Genomic DNA, 19,541 nt, shown 5'->3' on the forward strand with positions numbered 1-19,541 from the left:
CTTTTTTAACCCTGGGGAATTTTCCATATTTATGTGTAATATATTGAGCCTTAACTCATGGTTTGTTAAGTATAAGGACTATTATTGGCATGAAATGTTTTGTCGTCAGCTGTCTAATGAAGGTTGTATTTCTTTGCTGAGTACCTTATTGTGCCTAGTCTGTATGAATTGTACTTAATTATATTCTGTGGTTTTTCGCCTTGTTAGAAGATACTAGTTTGCTGTTCTACATCTTAAACAGGACAATAAACTGAAAATAGAAAAAAAAATTCTTTACAATTGAAATTTCTTTAGTCAGATACTGATGTGCAAGAAGTAACAGTAATACAATTGTAGGTAAACAGAAGTATTATTTGACTTTTTTTGGAATTTTTTTCTAAAAAAGAAACAACTTAAGATATGACTATATTACATTTTTTCTTACAAATTAAAATGGGGCAAATGTCCAGGCCAAACAAAAAACCAGGGACATACTTTTGAAAATTTTTCTCACAGTGATATAAAATAAATTCATCCTACACACTTGCAAAAACAGAATTTTTAATTATGTAATATTTTTTCCATAACCTATTATTTTGGAACATGTCATGTGGAAAGACTTGAATTAAAAAGCCCTCTCCACTTGGAAAAATATTCTCATCACACATCTGTTGTTAAACACTTACTATATTTCATATTCATGTTCTTTAAAAATCACATGAAACCCATCAGTTCCAACCATTTGAAAAATATGTGTTCGGAGAGCTTTAATGATTCTAGAGCCCATAATATTCTTGTCTATAGTGCAAGCTTTGAACAAAACATGACATCTTTGGACATGGCAACTACATGGATCCATTAGCAACCAAAAGAAAACTATCACCCAGTTTTCCACACACTGATAATACAGAATGTCTGGAGCTTAGCAATTTTTTGTGCCATCTAGCAACTTTTCAAGGTCCATCTGGCAATTTTCACTGATTGGCATTTGGCAAAGCTTTCCAAGCAGGGACCTCACTGCCCCACCGTGAGACACCCATATGTCAACACATTGCACCAAAAAGATGCCAATACCAAAACAGCCAGTGTCCTCACACGCATCAAAACAACCTCCATGCTGAGTGAACCTGTACCCTTCAGCAAAATGGCCTCTGTGCAGGTGTGTTATTGCACAAAGACGCTGCCATCCCCCACCAAAAAGGCCATTGCCCCCCTGCCAAAATGCCACTGTGCTGAGGTACCATTGCAATGAAAGCCTTCCTCCATCCCAAGACAGCCCTACCCAGAGACATCAGTGTCCTGAAATACCCCGTATTGAGATTCCATCCTCCCACGCCAAAATGGCCATTGCCTTGCCCCAAGGCACCACCATGCTGCACAGAGACACTCCCACGCCTTGCTAAGACACCACTGGCTGCCTCACACTGAGACAGCCTCACCCTGTACAATCCCCAGTCTGTGTGCGATGCCTCTGTTCCAGATCACCTCTGATGTGCCATGCACCAAAATGTCCATTATGCTACACAGGGACACCCACTGAATTCCAAGACACCACTGCCCAACCCTGAAATGCCTTTGTCCCTTATTGAGACACCACTGTTCCACCCCAAGATGCCTCAATTTCAGACAGCTCCACCCTGCTGCTGCAAGATAGCCCTTTCCAAAGAGCCCCAACATAGAGAGACACCAGCGAGCAACTATAAAACACTACTTATTAAGAAGCGCCTGCCCTGCACTGAAACACCATCATCCTAATCCAAGGTAGCATTGGGCCAGAACACTGCTGCGGTACGTCATGATGACATGGTGCTTGAACTCACGGGGATATGACATGGCAATGTGTGAGTAAAACATTACCACAATCACCTTGCACTGAAATAGCATTGTGAGGAGGTGATGGCATGGCACCAAAACATCATCACTGTCACTTTGCACTAAAACATCACAACAATTTGACAGTGAAACATCACCATCACAGTTTGCCAAAATGCCGTTATGAAGTGGCATGTCAATGTAGCAGCTAAACACGATTGCCTCAGACCAAAATATAATTGTGAGGTAGTGGAACAATGTGGCAGTGGAGTGTCACTATGACCTTGCACAGAAAAATCATCGTGATGCAGTGCAACAATATAGTACATCACCATCACATTGTGCAGAAACAGCATGATACAACATTACACTGGGGGGAAGGATCGCCATTACCATTCTCTTGTGCCAAAAACTCATTGTGATGCAGTGCTACGAAATGGAGGTGAAACATAGTCATTGCATTACGCTGAACCCCCATCACGACATAGCCCGGTGAAATGAGGGTAAAATGTCTCCATTGCCTTGTGTGGAAACATCATCACAACATGGTGCAATGATGGGATAATGAAACATCAGCCTCACATTACACTGAAACACGATTATGATGCGATGCAGCGGCATGGCAATGAAACATTGCACTGAAATATCATTGTTACACAGCATGACAATGTGAAGACTGGCCACATTACCATCATCTTGCACCAAATGATCATGGCGATGCACCACTGTGATAAGACAATGAAATATCTCTATTACACTGCACTGAAACAGCCTTGGGATGCCGCAGCACAGCAATGGGGTGAGGAAACATCACCATCACTTTGTGCTGAAACGTTGTGATGCATCACAGCAACAGGGCATTAAGATGTCTCCAGCACATTATAATGCGGCACAATATCATGGCAGCTAAACACTGCACTGAAACAGAATTGTAATGCAGCAAGAATATGTAGTGGGAGAACATCCTCACTGTGACCTTGTGCTGAAATATCACCACTGTGTTGAATACAGCAACCTGATACTATGTGCTGACATAGCAATGGAACAGCCCTATCATATGGCAACAAAACGTCACCATAGTGCCACACAGAAATATGGCAGGGAACCATCACCTCCCAAGTTATGCTGTGAGCATTTCCACAGATTTCCTTTCCCCAAGATAGTGTCCTTTTCGAGGGTGTCCTGGGGCAGCAACCAGTGGTGGAAGTGCTGTCATCATGGCCTAACTGAAGCTGTGCTGGCAGAGGAGTGGATCAGAGCAACAGGGGTTCATGAGGTAGTGTGGAGGCACAGGACCACCTGACAGACACCACCAGTGTGCAGATCTCAAGGGGCCACAGATTCCAGAGTCCAAACTCCCTGCCCGTTCAGCCAATTTCCACCCACTCAGTCACAGAACCATCTGTTGGAAACTCTGCATCGGGAAGCTGACAGAATATTCCTCCCTGATATTCTGCAGGGGGCGTGATCTGGCTCTTGGTCAGGAAACCACCTGTGCTCTCATCCCAGGTTTGCCACCACTGTATGGTAGCTAGCTCAGTTTTAGTGATTTTTTGAATGTTCAGTGTTTGACCTCTTCCAACCTATTATGCAATTCCAGTCTTTTCAGAAGAATAAAGGCAGCTTCAGTATTCGAGTGCTGTTCTGAGAGAGAAAATCTGATCATTTCAAAGCCTATTTAAATAACATAGCTGTTTCCTGCTGTTAGGATCTGCTGCATGAATTTAGTCATTAATTAAAATTCTAGTGCAGATTCCAACAGCTGGAAATAGAACAGTGCAATTAAGAGCATTCCAAATATATAACAGATTTTTTTCCAGCACAATCATAGCACTTGTATAGAGGAGGAGAGGCCTCAACTTCTTGCTCTTGTCTTACTAGCTCAGGAAATGGGCATGATGGGACATAACTGAAATGCGGGTGTGGGGGATTGGGAAGATAATACAATTGACGCCAGATGCAAGCCAAAGCCAAGTAGCTATGTGATGACAGAGGCTGACAGGCTCTCTGGTATATTTACAAATTGTTCCTCTGCTAGAACTAGAATTCATTTCAGGCTATAGGATCATAAATGAAGGAAAGCAGTCCTTTCCCTATGACTGAACCATAAAAAGAGAGCCTCTATCATCAACAAACAATAGCACTGAGCATTCACATGGATTAAAAATAAAAGGGTTTGTCTATCTTCCTGCCTTTACAAGGGGGAATGAGCTAGAAAAAGTATGATTTAGATTTAAACAAAGGCAGCCAAATTCACTCCAATGCAATTCATCTGACTTAACCAAAGATGAATTTGGCCCAGGATCACTATCCAGCCAAGAGACAGTTTCTTGGGTCTGGTCTTTGTGTGCCATGGTGCGACTTCTCTTGGGTCTGTACAAAGGTAGTTTTGCTATCCCCTGAACCCGTGATCAGTAGCACTGAGCCACTCCCCTGGCATTTTGCCAGTTTCCCAAATCCCAAAGGGCTGATCTTGGAGCCAGGAATTGTTAGGGTATAAGCACATAAAGCAACACCGTCTTGCCTCTGGCTACATCCCCTGTGTAGAAGGGCTGTGAGAGGGGCCACCCATGAACTCCGCAAGATCGGGGGTCTCCTCCAATGGCCAGTTCCGCAAAGTAAGTTTATGATTGTTTTGCACCAGCAAAGGAACACAAAATAGCGGGTTTGAAGATCTGACCCAAAGTAGATTCCCTGGCTATTGGTCCTGGCAAGCTCCCCCTAATCATTAGCCCTCCCCCTGATGGGCCTGATTCTCCAGTGCCTTGCCTCTTGAGTAGGCCTTTGCAGAGGTATAAAGCGCTACAGTAAGGGGCAAGGCAATAGAGAATGGGGCTCATTGATTCGAATGGTAGTTAAGAGCCTTTAGCATGAGGCCTGGAGGGAAGATTTACTTCTAAAGAACAATCGCACAAAGTTTTTGTGTTGATTTAACGCTATGAGTTTATAAAAGGTACTTATACCAATACTGCTTTAGAGAAATCATTTATAGTGATATGAACATCCTATACTGGTATAATGGCATCCACACTATAGTAGTTGTAATTATAGCAGTTTCTAAACCGATATAGTTAAATCAGTACAAAAACTGTGTGTAGAGCTGCCCCAAGAGAAGGAAAATCAACACTTATCCTGATATAGATATATCATGTTGAGGGGGTTGGTGGGTGAAGGGGAATTAAAAGACCATATAACTATTCACATTTCTGTAGCATGCAAGCAAGGGAAATATTAATTCATTATAAGCACTGCTGGCTTAACTACCTTATCCTCTGAGACATCAGGATGTTGTAATTAAAGAGACATGGGTTTATCACAGGAATCTCAAATAGATTAGATTTGAGACTGTTATTGGCCTCTACAAAATTTGTCCAAACAGAAAAAAAGAAAACAAACAAAAAAAAACCAACAGTGACATTATTAATTTATAGTTTCCTGTGATTTGTCGGTCCCTTATATGTATAGATTTGCAGTACAAAGGTTAACATTGTAGCTTCCTGGGTTTTCTATCATAATTTTTCATTGCAGTCTAATTTCCTCTTTTGCTGGGCAGAAAATTTCCTTTTTATTCAGAGGGAATAAACTTTCTCCACCCAAATTCTATTCATTTTAATTTTTTATCATTTTAAGTATGCTGCAAAATGCTTTAAAATAAATAAAATGCTACCCAAATCTACGCATATATATTATCTGATGAATCCCTGAAACCACTGAGAAAAATCTCAGCTTTTTGCCATCTTGTGAGCATCCCAGAGAACTGCAAGTAGCCTTCAGTTAGGAGAGACAGGTGTTACTGTTTCCCCAAGTGGAGTATCACTGCAACCATGAAGCACTGGTGCAAAAATATTATGCGAGACATCTGATGAATGCATTGTGAATATGGTAATTAAAGTAGGAATGGAAGCCAAGGGAAAGGTGAGAGAACAAAAGTCATAAAACCTTGTTACTGGCAACATATGGACATAATTAAAAAAAGGTTGAAAAGTAATTAAAGAAGCTAAAATGACAATAAATTAAATTTATTTTGTAATAAAAGTTTAAATGCCAAATTTCCCCCATCTCACTTTCATTCTAACTCCCATTTTCTTCCCCTCTGTCCTTTATCTCCTCCCTCCTGTGATCTCTCCCTTTATCTTCTTCCTCATCATCTGCTCCTCATTTTCTCTCTTTGTCCTCTAGCTAGTCTCTTGTGTGCTCCTTTATCTTCCTTGTCTCTTTCTTCTTCTTCTTTCCCTTCTCTCCCCCATTTTCTCTTTTGCTTCGACTTTGTGTGATCCCTCTCACCCTTTCCTTTGGCTCCATTCTTATTATTAATTATATTAGAATGTCCAAAAGTGTGTAGGGTCCTTCACAGAAGACATACAAAGACACGGCCCCTGGCCCAAAGAGCTTATTATAGTCTAAAAATCACAGACATGGCCACTCACAAGTCATGGAGTGAGGAAAGCAAGGGTCACAGTGATACAACCACACAGTGGTTACTCAGCTTATGCATATACACACCTTGGTCCTTGACTTGTTTGATATTCACATACATAAAGGGCTTGAAAAATATCCCCAATACCCAGTAGTGAAGAGACTAAGCCTGCTAGTTAGACTGTATGTTTTTGGGGGGCAGGGACCATCTTTCTGTCATCCAGTGCCTATTAAAATGGGGTCCTGGCCCATGTCCAGGGTCCCTAATATTACTTTTACTTTTTATTTTGTTTTAAATATCTTTCCCATGCCAACATTGGTGCATCAGGCAGAAACCAGTCTTTTCCATTCCTCTCCATTGTTTTTACCAGAATGGTGGCCTGGTTTTGTTTCTATGATCAGGCCGGTGTTTTTAGCTAGGTGGTTAGCCTTGCACTCAGTCCTCCCCACTTTATCCAGGCTTGGGTGGGGCAGTCACATCAAGGTGCAGCAGTGGACATCACTGCAATATAAATAGGCTTGGCAGAATTCAATATGTTTTATAATTGTCACAGATAATATCAGTGTTTATGTTTAAGTATTTTTTAGATTTTTATCCGTTAAATTTTCACAGTTGTGGGAAATTATTGTGGGGTAGACAGCTTAATGACAGTACACATTAAAATACAAAAAGTTAAAATTTATAAACGGTTAAAATACAAATTGTCAACATTACATGTCAAAATATACAAAGTTAATATCCCCAGATCAACAAATCAAACCTGGTTTTACCGTTCATTCGTTAGCCCATTTGTAACAAGCACTGGGTTTTCACTCTTATAAATTCTCAAGCAACATTTTTCTTATTTTATCTATCTGTAAATATCTATTATTATTTATGGAAATATTTTTTCATTGGGCTGCGCATGTACAGTGAACTCAACATTTACTTATAAAAATCTAATACCTCCAAGCCTAAATATAAATAATAATCAAGGTAAAAAATACATCTACCACCTCTAAGGCCACACCTTCTTCAAATTGCACATCCCATGCAATTTATATTTATTTTTTTTGGCTGCACACTTTGTACTGTGTTTTTGGCAGATCCTCAGCGCCCCTGCTCCAGCTCTTTTGGTTCAGAGCAGCAAAGGTGCTCTGATACCATGGTGATCGGAATGGCATAAAAACCTGAACAGAATAGAAAGCTGTAGGAAACCTGGTGGATCCAGCTACCTGGAGATTCCGCTGCATAAGGAAATGCTCATGTGGCATACAGACAGAGTATGTACCTTTATTCTCCCCCATCACCACCACTTGAAGCACTTGGCTTGGGGAGTGGGTTGATTTCCTCTCTGATCGCAGGACATCAAGCTCACATGATGTGGAGATGCCAACACATATAGCACTGCTCTCCTTTGTAGAATTCTTATATCAGAATTCCTGCGTATTCAACCTTGTCCCGCACACAAGAATGAAGCAGAGAGACCAAAGGGAAGGGGATTGGGCCGTGCTACTTGAAGCGCGGCAAGATGGTAGGCTCTTTGGGGCAGGCACCACACGTTTGTACAGCACCTAGCACAATGGGGTCCTAGTCCATGACTGAGGCTCTTTGGTGCTATTGCAATACAATTATAAATAATAATAATGATGATGATAGCTGTATATAAACACCTTTGCTCCAGTGCCCCTTTAATGAAGTCAGGCCCCGTGTCTTTAAATCTGCTGCAAACAATTTGTTAACTAATACTCTGTACACGAAAATTTCACAAGTGGAATGCAGGTTGGAGTCTGGTACCATCTCTTCCACCAATAATGAGTTCCAGTCAGGTACTTGGGAGTCACTGTGGTTCATGCACCCTCTTAAACCCAGTGCCGTACCAGGGGGTTAGAAAAGAAAATGAAGGCATAAGACTTCTACCTGCCGATAGTGAGGGCAAGAGTGAAGGCAGTGGCTTCAGCAGATGTTCTGAGCATGCTCAGTCCATGTGAGCATGCTCAGTATAAGCCCAGCAGCAAATCTGGGGGGCACGTGACTCAGCATACCCCCCCCCATGCATTGCCTCTGCATATGACTGCCCTTTTACAACCCCTCTGAGTTGATCTAGTGCTGCAGTACAAAGGCAGAACAACAAAGCCCCGTTGTGCTGCTTAGTTCACAAAGGCAGCTCATGTAGGCAATGCAGAGATAGAATGATCAAATCCACAGCAGACCAGCAGAACAAGTCTCAGGCTGAGCTTCGAATCATTAACACAATACAAGGAAAATTACAGGACAGGCTCACAATCTTATTTACAGGTTTCAGAGTAGCAGCCGTGTTAGTCTGTATTTGCAAAAAGAAAAGGAGTACTTGTGGCACCTTAGAGACTAACCAATTTATTTGAGCATAAGCTTTCGTGAGATACAGCTCACTTCATCGGATACCTTATTTACATTCACTATGTGCTCAGCTCTCAGGCTAGTCCTGCCCCCTCCTCCATAGGGCTTTGATTGCAGCACAACTGGTATAATTCTGCGGCACAGGAAGGAGGAGCACCATTTGTTCAGGCCCCAACTCCATAGGGGTTTCTTACATGGCCCCATGTTGCTGACTTTGGGGTCATGGAAGAGGTGGGCTGTAGAGAAGTAGGAGTGGTGGATCTGCTGCTCTGTGGATCCAACCCACTCCACGAGTGGAAATGGAGGAGAAGCAGAGGAATACTACAGCTCAAGGTTGCAGTAGTGTCCATGGAGCCATACTTCAACAAACTTGGCTTTTAAGGAGTAGGATTTATCCCTATGTGAATGATGGAGATACTAACCAATAAATAATAGCAAAGTGCACACCTCCCACTCCTGGTACTGGCTCAAGCCTGGTGATGCACAACAGCAATGAAATAACAACATGGAAAGCTCAGACTGGATGCAGGCTGCCCTTAATGAACAATAATTTCCACTTCAGTGGCATGCAAGGATCTCACAGTGCACTGCAAAGATTCATTAAGCCTTGCAACTTGGTTGGGATGCAAAGGAACCACTTTATCCACCACTGAAATGGAGATATCTCTGGAATGAAACATGGTCGGTGTTTATTCATGCACAGCAATGCTACACAGCACTTTATATCAGGATAAACACGCAACCAGAAACTGCAGGGGAATACAGGTAGATACCTGAGATAGAATATGAGCAAAACATCAGAATTAACATCCCTCCTCTTACAAAAAGCACTGTTGGTTCTTTGAAAACACAAGTTCAAAAAAATTCAAAAAAGAACTAGATAAATTCATGGAGGATAGGTCCATCAGTGGCTATTAGCCAGGATGGACAGGGATGGTGTCCCTAGCCTCTGTTTGCCAGAAGCTGAGAATGAGTGACAGGGAATGGATTACTTGATGATTATCTGTTCATTCCCTCTGGGGCACCTGGCAATGGCCACTGTTGGAAGACAGAATACTGGGCTAGATGAGCCTTTGGTCTGACCAAATATGGCCGCTCTTATGTTCTTAAGTCTTCTGGACTGCATTTTTATATCTCATTTAAAAGACAGCACCTCTAACAGCATGGTGCCCTCCTATCCCCACGTTAGCTAATTTGTTCAGTGCTGATTCAGCAAGTAAAATTCAACCCTAGTCTGAATTTGGCCTAAAAGGAAAAGTGAAACTTACTGAACTATCAGCCCTAAACAGGTGTTCCTTGGAAGTCTAACCTCCAGGCACTGATCTAACTCAGCTTGTAAAATGTGATGTGCCATGATGACAGTGAATCACACTGGCTGAATGTCTGTGATCATGTCTCCCTATAGTGATAATCTCCAAAGAGGACAAGACTGCCACTATTCACACTTAATGAAGCCACTCCTGCAGCTCAAATGGTGGCAGTTTGTGCTTTTTTTGAAGCTGAAGATCCTTGGTTCTATCTCCAGTGGGTAATGCATAGCAACTATATATCTGTGGCCATTAGCTTATTACAAGGTCAAGGTCATATGGCTTTGTTGCATACCACTGCTTTGCAATGGGAAAGAAGGAATGAAAAACGGCTGCATAAACACCTGCTATACTGCACAGAGCTGCCGCTGGATACAGCTCTGTAAGGCGAGAAATAATCAAATATAAACTAAAGCTGAAAATCAGTGCTGCCTCCCTCACACAACTATCTCAGACATAGTGTCATAAAACAGAGATGTTAACAGCAGGAGCTCCCCCCACCCGCCACATAATTTCATATCACAAAGCCATAGTTACTGACTGAACTAGATTAGTATTGGCAAAATTGTTCTTCTAGCAATTGCTGGAGATTCTAGCAGCAAAGCCAAGAGCACTGCTGAGCAGTTAATAAGTGGCTGTTCTTTGGTCATGCTGAACTCAGAATAGCTTTCCAAAGGGGGGAAAGCAAATTCTATTGGCTTCCACACCTGGGTGAGCAATTTACAAGGGACAAAACTGAAAGTTACAGCTGAATCATTATTTACTTTACGGCTACATCTTCATCACCCAGTCCACCCCAAAATGAGAGTTATTTCATTTTGAATCTGGCTCACACCAGGCTTCCTGTAGGCTCTTTAGAAACAATTTCAGATGGCAGTTGTTTCAAACCAAACAGATTAGTGGCACAGTCTGTAATCATGGGGAAGGGATCTTTTCCCCGTCTCCCACCCCCCTTTGTCTTTCCTGGGTTTTTGGTTTGCTTGTTGTTTTAACATGCTAAATAAATGGGATCCGTCGGAGGATTAAATTTGGCACTGTTGGAAGGATATGCCAATCTCCAAGCTTGGCTAGAGCCCAATCCAGCAAAAGCAATGACTCCCATTGTTTGGAAAGCAAAGCAAAGAAGGGGGAGGCAGGCAAGGCACAACGGGATGTCAGGAAAATTCAAGCACTGGAACAATTTTCTGTTTCCTTTTCAAGATGTTGCCTGGGCAGCCTGGTGAATGAAACTTGTCTTTCTGGTAGAAGCTGGCCCAAGCTGCTAAAGTCAGACCTGGATCTTGAATTTGAACGCTGCCAGGGTTGCAGTGTATTTGGATTCAGGGATCTGATTCAGTTTGTTATAGAAACAGGGTCAGCATAGATATTATGATGATAGGTGCCTTAGAAAAAAACAGAGATTATGTTCCTCTGGATAAATTCTGATCTGGATCTGTTTAAGTGTATTGTGAGCTAGGATTTTGGTTTGCCCCATTATAGAGATAGGGCCAGCTGTGCAGTTCTGATCCAGATCTGTTAGGATCCAGGTCCCTCCCATCCCCCAGGTTCAGGGATGTCTGGCATTGGGTCCATCTCTAGTTTTGGTATTTGATAGCTGCATCCAGAGCACCATCACTGAAATCATTACAAGGGTCTCAAGTCAGTGGTTATTGGAAAGCAGTTTTCACTACAATAAAAATAACAGAATTTTCTGCAGGGCTTGGCTCAGTGGCACTCTGGCATCACTGCACAAGGCTTCCACCTCAGGAGACAGAAACTCAAAGCTATCCGGGTTCACAAGTGTTTAGTACTACCCAAATAATCAATTCACATACATGGTGATTTGCATTTAAGAGACCATACTGATTCTCCCCTGGCTTGCATCTAGTGTAGTCACTTACAGCTGTATAAAGTGGGTCTCAAAGTCTTCTTAATCAGAACTGGGGGCCCAGAACCCAAGGTGTGGCCAAGTTGGACTGTAGGCCTTTGCACCATCCCATCCTAGGGGTGCCTGTTTGCTGGTCCAATCCCTGCAAACTCCTAGACAGTAAAGTATAAACAGCACATTCAGCTTGGGAGAGAATAAGGCCAAGAATAGCAGGATCACTGCAGGAGAAGACTGAATGCATTGGGAGATCTGTGTCAATACACACAATTCCTGCCCATACTATGGGCCTGAGCCAAAGCCCATTGGAGTCAATGGGAGTGTTTCCATTAATTTCTACTGACTATGGATCTGACCTTAAGTCTAACAGTACCAAATGTTTCTGTCTCTCTCATCATATTCCCCTGCTTCTACTGTCCCCCTGATGAAAAGTTAAGTAATAAGGATACACAATATTGCTAAATTAATGGTAGCATGCCTTGTACTGAGCTTGGGTGAGGACTAGGGTCATGATTCGCCATTGTCTTACTGTGATATGTCAATGGTCTAAAACTGGGTAACTCAACGGTAAATCAGACCCTAGGTGGTTATTTTAGTCTTGGTGATTGCAGCTCCTCTCACCCAGCGTTGAGTTAAATAGTCTTGGCAATAGAGTGAAGCACATCTGAAGCATCTGCATTGTAATCTGACAGGAAGGTATAATAGAAGGCTTTAACAAATCCATTCAAACTGTTAAAATGTATCTGTGTGATATATGAGCTCTTGAATCCCAACCTGGGAGCACCCAGACAGCCACTGCATCCTGGCCTCCACCCAGTATCTGCTGAAACCTGGTAGGCTGAGAAGCTAGCAGGACGACAGCCCCAGCCAAGGCACCACCTAAAGGAGCCTTGATTGGAGGATTTCCCAGCTCCACCGATTGGTCAAACCATGCTATTGAAGCCAGAAGGAGGCACAGTAAGTTGTGTGAGGGACAAGGTGATTTTCTGTTGTGGGTGCATTGGACCCTGCTTATGCCTGCTTCCTACGCCCAACCCTGTTCCTTATTCCTGCTCTGTTCCAGCCTCACCCCACCCAGCCTTTGCTCCTGTTCCTACTGTGCTCCTGCTCATGTGCCTCTCTTCCTGTTCCATCCTGGCTCTGAATGTGACTCTGGTTTGACCCTTGGCTCTGGCATTTGGTATTGGACCATGGCTCTGACCCTAAGCTTCGATTCTTGACTCTGGCTTGACCTCTGGCTCTGATAATTGTCAGTTGACTCTGGTGCTGACACTTCACTTTGTTCCCCCATGTGGTGGGGTGGTGCCCCACCCCCACGCCAGTTTGGGCTACAGCAGGCCAGAGCACCTGTGCAAGGCGACAGCCAATCAGGGAGGGCCTGTTAGAGAGCCAATCAGGGCCAGTATTACAGCTAGCCAATCAGGGCTAGGCTAGGCCCTATATAAGGCTGCCCAGGAAGGGAGCAGTCAGTTTCTCCCAGGCCTTCAGAGGGTGAAGGTCTGTTTCCTGTGGGGCAGGGGCAGGGGCAGGGGCAGGGGCAGGGGCAGGGGCAGGGGCAGGGGCAGGGGCAGGGGCAGGGGCAGGGGCAGGGGCAGGGGCAGGGGCAGGGGGCCCTGAGAAAAAGGGGCTGAAGGGGAAATGGCCCAGGGAGAGAGATGGACAAAGGGAGAGAAGGAGGGCAGGCAGGAAGGCTACTGCCAAAGGGTCCCTGGGTTGGGACCCAGAGTAGAGGGTGGGCCTGGGTCCCCCCCCTTGCACTTCCACGTGGCCATCATGGACTGCACCAGACCCCTGCCAAAAGGGGTTAGACTTTGGGCTGTGGTTGGCCATTATGGCTGGGGTGAAGAGAAGGACTACTGATAACACCAAACCCCTGGAAGTGGGTGAGACTGGAGCAGTGGGCACTGCCAGAGGGCAGTGTCCTGAAGAGGATGCTGCAAGCTGGGAGAAATGTAGGTTGAGACACCAATCTAGGGAGAGAGATGGATGGGAGACCACCAGCAGAGGGCGCTCTGCATGAACTGAGCTAATTCCCAGAGTGAACAGCAGGAGGCACTATGGTGGTGAGTCCCAACCCTGTCACACCCCACCTGGAGCCTGATCTGTCCATTGGAGCTGATTCCAGCTCTGACTACTAGGCCAGAATGCTTACATCCTGGTTCATAATAATTTTAGCCTTAATTATGGAAGAGGCTTAGAATTGTGTAAGCATTAGGAGCTTTATGGTTGGCTGATGATATCATGCCCATTTCTTGAATAACCAGTAATTGCAAAGGTGACAATATAATTAGACACATCTGCTAATTGTTTCCCTTTTAGGGTTCACTTAGCAGCTAAGAGACAAAAGGTGTAAAACTAGTCTCCCTTGTCACCTTGTATTTTTACACACACATAACTTCAGATGTTCCATGCAAGTGTAGCAACTGCAATCTTGGTTATGATTAAGGATTGAATAAACCACCTGCAAAGCTAAAAGTGTGCACTTCTTACAGCTTAAGCTAAAAGACTAATGCCTGTATTTGGATGCTATTACAGACACATATCCTTTGTGGATTGGACACATAACACCAGTGAACTGTGGGTTACACATGTATATCCCATCGACTATACCAGGCACAGAGCTGTTTTACCTTGCTTTACCATGGATTTTCTGAGAGAAAGTTTACACCAGGGGTCTCAAACTCAATTTACCTTAGGGCCAGTGCCAATCCTCAAATCCTCCCAATGGGCCAATAATGTCACTCAGAACCTGCCCCACAAAACTCTACCCCCCACCTGCCTAAGGCTCTGGGAGGGAGTTTGGGGGGGAAAGGAGGTCTGAGGTAGGGGATTGGGGTGCAGGCTCTGGCTGGGAGTTTGGGTGCTGGGTGCAGGCTCTGGGCTGGGACAGGAGGTGGGGGTGCAGGAAGAGGGGGTGGGGTTAGAGGCTTTGGGAGGGGAGAGGGGTGCAGGCTCTGGGAGGGAGTTTGATTGCTGGGTGCAGGCTCTGGGCTGGGACAGGAGGTGGGGGTGCAGGAAGAGGGGGTGGGGTTGGAGGCTTTGGGAGGGGAGAGGGGTGCAGGCTCTGGGAGGGAGTTTGGGGGCGGGAAGGTTTATCTGGGGTGGGGGTGCAAGCTCTAGGAAGGGGTCGGGGGTGCGGCGCTTACCTGGGTCTCCAAAGTGGGGCAGACTGGGGAGCTGCTGCATGCTGCTGCCTCCAGGCACCACCCCTGCAGCTTCCCATTGGCCGCAGGGTCACTCAGGGTGGGGACAGTGCCTGGAGGCACAGCCCCGCCCTGGAGGCACAGGGAGGGGCCAGTGTAACGACTGGGGCCCCTGGGAGGGGAGCGCCTGGGGGCAGCAGGTGGGGTCAAGAGAGAGACCTGACCCCAAAACTGCTGGAACCCCGCAGGCCACATTGGGGAGGTTTGCGGGCCGCAGATGGCCCACGGGCCGGGAGTTTGAGACCCCTGGTTTACACAATCTCTTCAGCTGTTTTGGATTCAGTATTGTAACCCTTTGTAATTTTTATGTTGAAATGTTTCCAATAATATTAAATTGCTAAAGATAAGAGTGCAATAAAACCCAACTTCGTTTTCAGGTTCAAGCCTCTAAGTTGGTTACAGAAAATGCCTTTAGTAAAGGGCCACAAGGTGACACGTTGAATGCTAAAACCAAACTTTATTTAAAAGAAAATTATTAGTTAAGCCAACATGCATGCAATTACTACTTACATGATACTACAATTACACTTATACTCCAAGATGACATAGCGTATCAATAGGTGATCAGTCTATGTACAACACAGGGAAGTACAGCCTTATAATCCTGGAACCTAACAGTACCCTTTTGATGTTAATTGGAGCTCTCTTGCAATTTAGCAAGGCTACTCCTTTTATAATCCATTATAATAATAATTAATGATAAGTAACATTAAACAACCCCTTACCATAATTATATTTTCCCCCACCTCCTTTTAGGCTCTTTACATTACACATTATTTAAATTGACATCTGCGCCAATATCCTTCTCAGACTATAAGTGTAGATAGCATTTTAACAAAACTTTCCAATATCTCAAAAAAACCCAAACTATAAACCTCATTAGAAACCTTGCTCAAACCAGTTATAACTAAAACATAACAGTAACATAACCCTGGATCATGTCCTTGCTAACTCTTTCTTTCCCATAGCACTGTATCTCCGACTTTTCTCTAATATTCTCACACTAGCAAATTCAATTTCCCACGCTCCTCTATATTTAGGCCCCGAACTCATTTATACTTAACACAGGCTACCATATGCACATTTCCTATTTAAAGAAACAGCCATCATTGTGTCAATCAATGTGCAATTTCTCCTTTTACCCAACCTTACAGGAAACTGTCTCCAACCAAGCTATGGCAGAAGCGATGGTGAGAATTCACCCCTCTTTATCCCATTTTCCTCCACAAGGTGTGAATTTCAAAATTGACCTGGGACTGTTTAAATGAGAGACAGATCCCAGTTTGGAACTTACTCCAAATTGCCCCAAAATTAGGGGATGCTGGGATTTGGTGTTCCAGTTCAGCCCATTGGAGAGATGGGCCTGAGATGCAGAAGTTTATATTTGGAATTTATTATTAATTAGTTTATTATTAATTACTGTTATTATTTTATTTGTACTGCAGTAGCCAAGGGACAAGCCAGAGTCCAGGTCAGAAGTCAGAGGCCAGCATCAGAGCCAGGACTAGTAACTGATGACTGGAGGCAAGGCATAAGGGTGGGAACAGGAGGAAAGGCAAGGATCAAGCACAGAGCAGGACTCCATTGTTCTAGGCATTGTACAAACACAGAACAAAAAGACTAATCCTAATCCAGAGCTCCCCCAAAGTGTAGGGGGTTTGGATTTGGAGCTCTGGTTCAGGCCCATCTCTCATTTAAATGCTATCTTTGGTAAGAACAGGAAATGAATTTAACTCTACCAAGGGGAATTGATCCATATTGCCTCATGTGCTGGCTACCCTAGCAAAAATGGGCTGTAGGACAGGCATAAACTCCACCCACCAGGGGAACAATCCCAGTGAAAGATGGTGTTCTGTTGTGGGAGATAGGGAGAAGGATATAGTAGAAGGAGGAGTGGCCAGGGCATTCTTATGCCACAGCAATCCTGCACTCCTGCAACATTCCATAGGGGCCATTGCAGCAGCACCACGACTGAAGGCAATCCTCAGCGTGTTCTGAATTACGCGGGGGTGATTTTGCTCTTTGCCAGCCCCAGGACTGCAGGAAAGGGAATAAAAGTGTCTTAGAACTATCTTCTCCCCTCCTTTCGTCATCTGTGCCTAGCTCAGGGATCGGCAACCTTTGGCAGACAGCCTGTCAGGGAAATCCACTGGCGGGCCGAGCCGGTTTGTTTACCTGCAGCGTCCACAGGTTCGGCCGATGACAGCTCCCACTGGCTGCCCATCCGTCAATCTATGCCGCTTCCCACAGCTCCCATTGGCCTGGAACGGCGAATCGCGGCCAGTGGGAGCTGCAATTGGCCGAAACTGTGGACGCTGCAGGTAAACAAACCATCCTGTCCTGCCAGCTGATTTCCCTGGCAGGCCCCAGGCCAAAGGTTGCTGATCCCTGGCCTAGCACAACTATGAGATTTTTGGCTCAGTGCTCCAGAGGAGAGCATAGCATTTATTTGTCATGGCATTATAATATTTTCAGTACTATTTTCTAGCCTAATCATTATTATAGTTTCCAGCCATTACTGTCCTTTGTTTTAATAAGCAAAATGATTTGACATAGGGTAAAATGGCATATGATCGCTGTGTGTAGTTTCTGAATGCCCGTATTCCTATCCTTCACCACACAAACAGATGCCTCTTTCCATACTATAAGCTCAGGGACTGTTGTTTTTGTTAATCGTCCGCACAGAACCTAACACAATGGGGTCCTAGACGCTACCATAATAGAAACAATAAAAATAATTTAAAATATTCAGTAGATGAATAGTTGAGGATATCAGCCTGACTGGGCAACAGACTTCCTTATTTTAAGATATATGTTCAGTTTACTAAAAGCAAGGAGAGACTGCATTTCTCTCATTTGTGCATTTCTAGGGGCTTACTACTATATTCTGCAGCCTCAGATCTCTTCTTGTGCACTTACAGTTGCTCCACAATATAAACCTGTTCTGTCTAACTGGCAGAAATATTTAACCCTGGAAATCATGAGTAAATCAGCCCAAGTTTGTAAAAAAAATAAACAATACCTAATCCCTCTCTAGGGAGAACATTGGTGAGTGAAATCTTCATATCTTTTATTAAAATAGAGATTATCCTTTATCCAGGTTCTTAGTTGATTAGAAGAATTCTCTGGTGCCCTGTGTGACAGGTTGCCCCCTACCCCCCCCCCCCCGCCCCCATTCCGAGGTGCCGTACCACTGAGCTCGCCTATTCCACTAGCCTGGGCTTACCCTTACACTGTCCTGCTGAGCCAGGCCCTCAAGCCTCCTCCAGCACACACACACAGGTAGGGACACACCCCGCTGCAGAAAGACACAAACACTGAAATCAGCTCTGCATTGGAAGACTCAGCTAGGGAATTGCCCAGCAGGCAAGTGCATGCCCCCTCTGGGGTGCAAACACAAAATTGTATTGTCTTGCACTGCACTGTGCAACGTAAGCTCATGACATTTGCCCTCTCCCTCAATGTGGAGGAAGATATGCACAGCTTTCCCCCCGCCCCCCGGTAGGAATTCCACAAACTGGTTTTAGAGAAAACCAAATTTATTAACTACACAAGACAGATTTTAAATGATTATAAGGGATAGCAAAGAGATCAAAGCAGATTACTGAGCAAATAAAACAAACATGCAAATTAAGCTTAATACACTAAAGAAACTGATTACAAGTAGTAATTCCACACCATAAGTGTTTTAGGCATTTCTTTCACAGGCCAGACACCTTTTCCAACTTGGGCTCAGCTCTTCTCCCTCCATTTTGTCTTTGTTTCTTAGATGTTTCCAGCAGTCATCCTGGGCGGGGATTCAGTGAAGAATGAACCCCAATCACCTCGTTCTCCTGTAGTAAATGGGATTTACGTATGGCGGGAATCTTTTATTTTCCAGTGTGGTTCCTCCCTCCCTCAGTGGAAAAATACTGGTATTCTATCAGGGAGTCCAGTACCAGGTGACATCATCACATGACCCTGCAGTGTCAAAGCAGCCATGAGTCAAAGGCCATTTATAGAATCCCATGAACGTGGGAGATTAGCATCTTCAAAGACCTATCGTTCTCCTTAATGGCTCATCCAGACTAATTGCATTCCCTTCTGGTAGGCGTTCCTCAGGTGTAAACTAACTTGTAATTGATACATAGTCAATATTCCTAACTTTAGATACAAAAATGATACATGCATGCAAATAGGATAATCATATTCAGTAAATCATAACCTTTCAAATGATATCTCACATGACCCATCTTGCGTAAAACACATCTTAGTTATGCCATATTAATAGCATAACAATATCTGTATAAAGAATATGAGGTGTAGCATCACACCCTGATTAGAAAAAAATAGTATCCCAATAAACTTACTTTATACCTAAACATGACCTTAATTAAAGATTGAAAATAAAGGCTGAAAAAAAGGCCAACATTTTGACATTCTAGCTTTCTTTGTACCTGGAAAGGGGCATGTATAGTTTTTGGGTCTGAAAGCCATGTCTCTACCAATTATCAGAGGTTACAGCCACCTTCAGTTAAATGTCATTACACAGATGTCATTTTCAAGCCTCACATTGTTTACAATTCATTTGGATTTCTTTTTTTCTCATGTAAAATGACTCA

The sequence above is a fragment of the Chelonia mydas genome, chromosome 6 (genome assembly GCF_015237465.2).
Source record: "Chelonia mydas isolate rCheMyd1 chromosome 6, rCheMyd1.pri.v2, whole genome shotgun sequence".
NCBI classification, from domain to species: Eukaryota; Metazoa; Chordata; order Testudines; family Cheloniidae; genus Chelonia; species Chelonia mydas.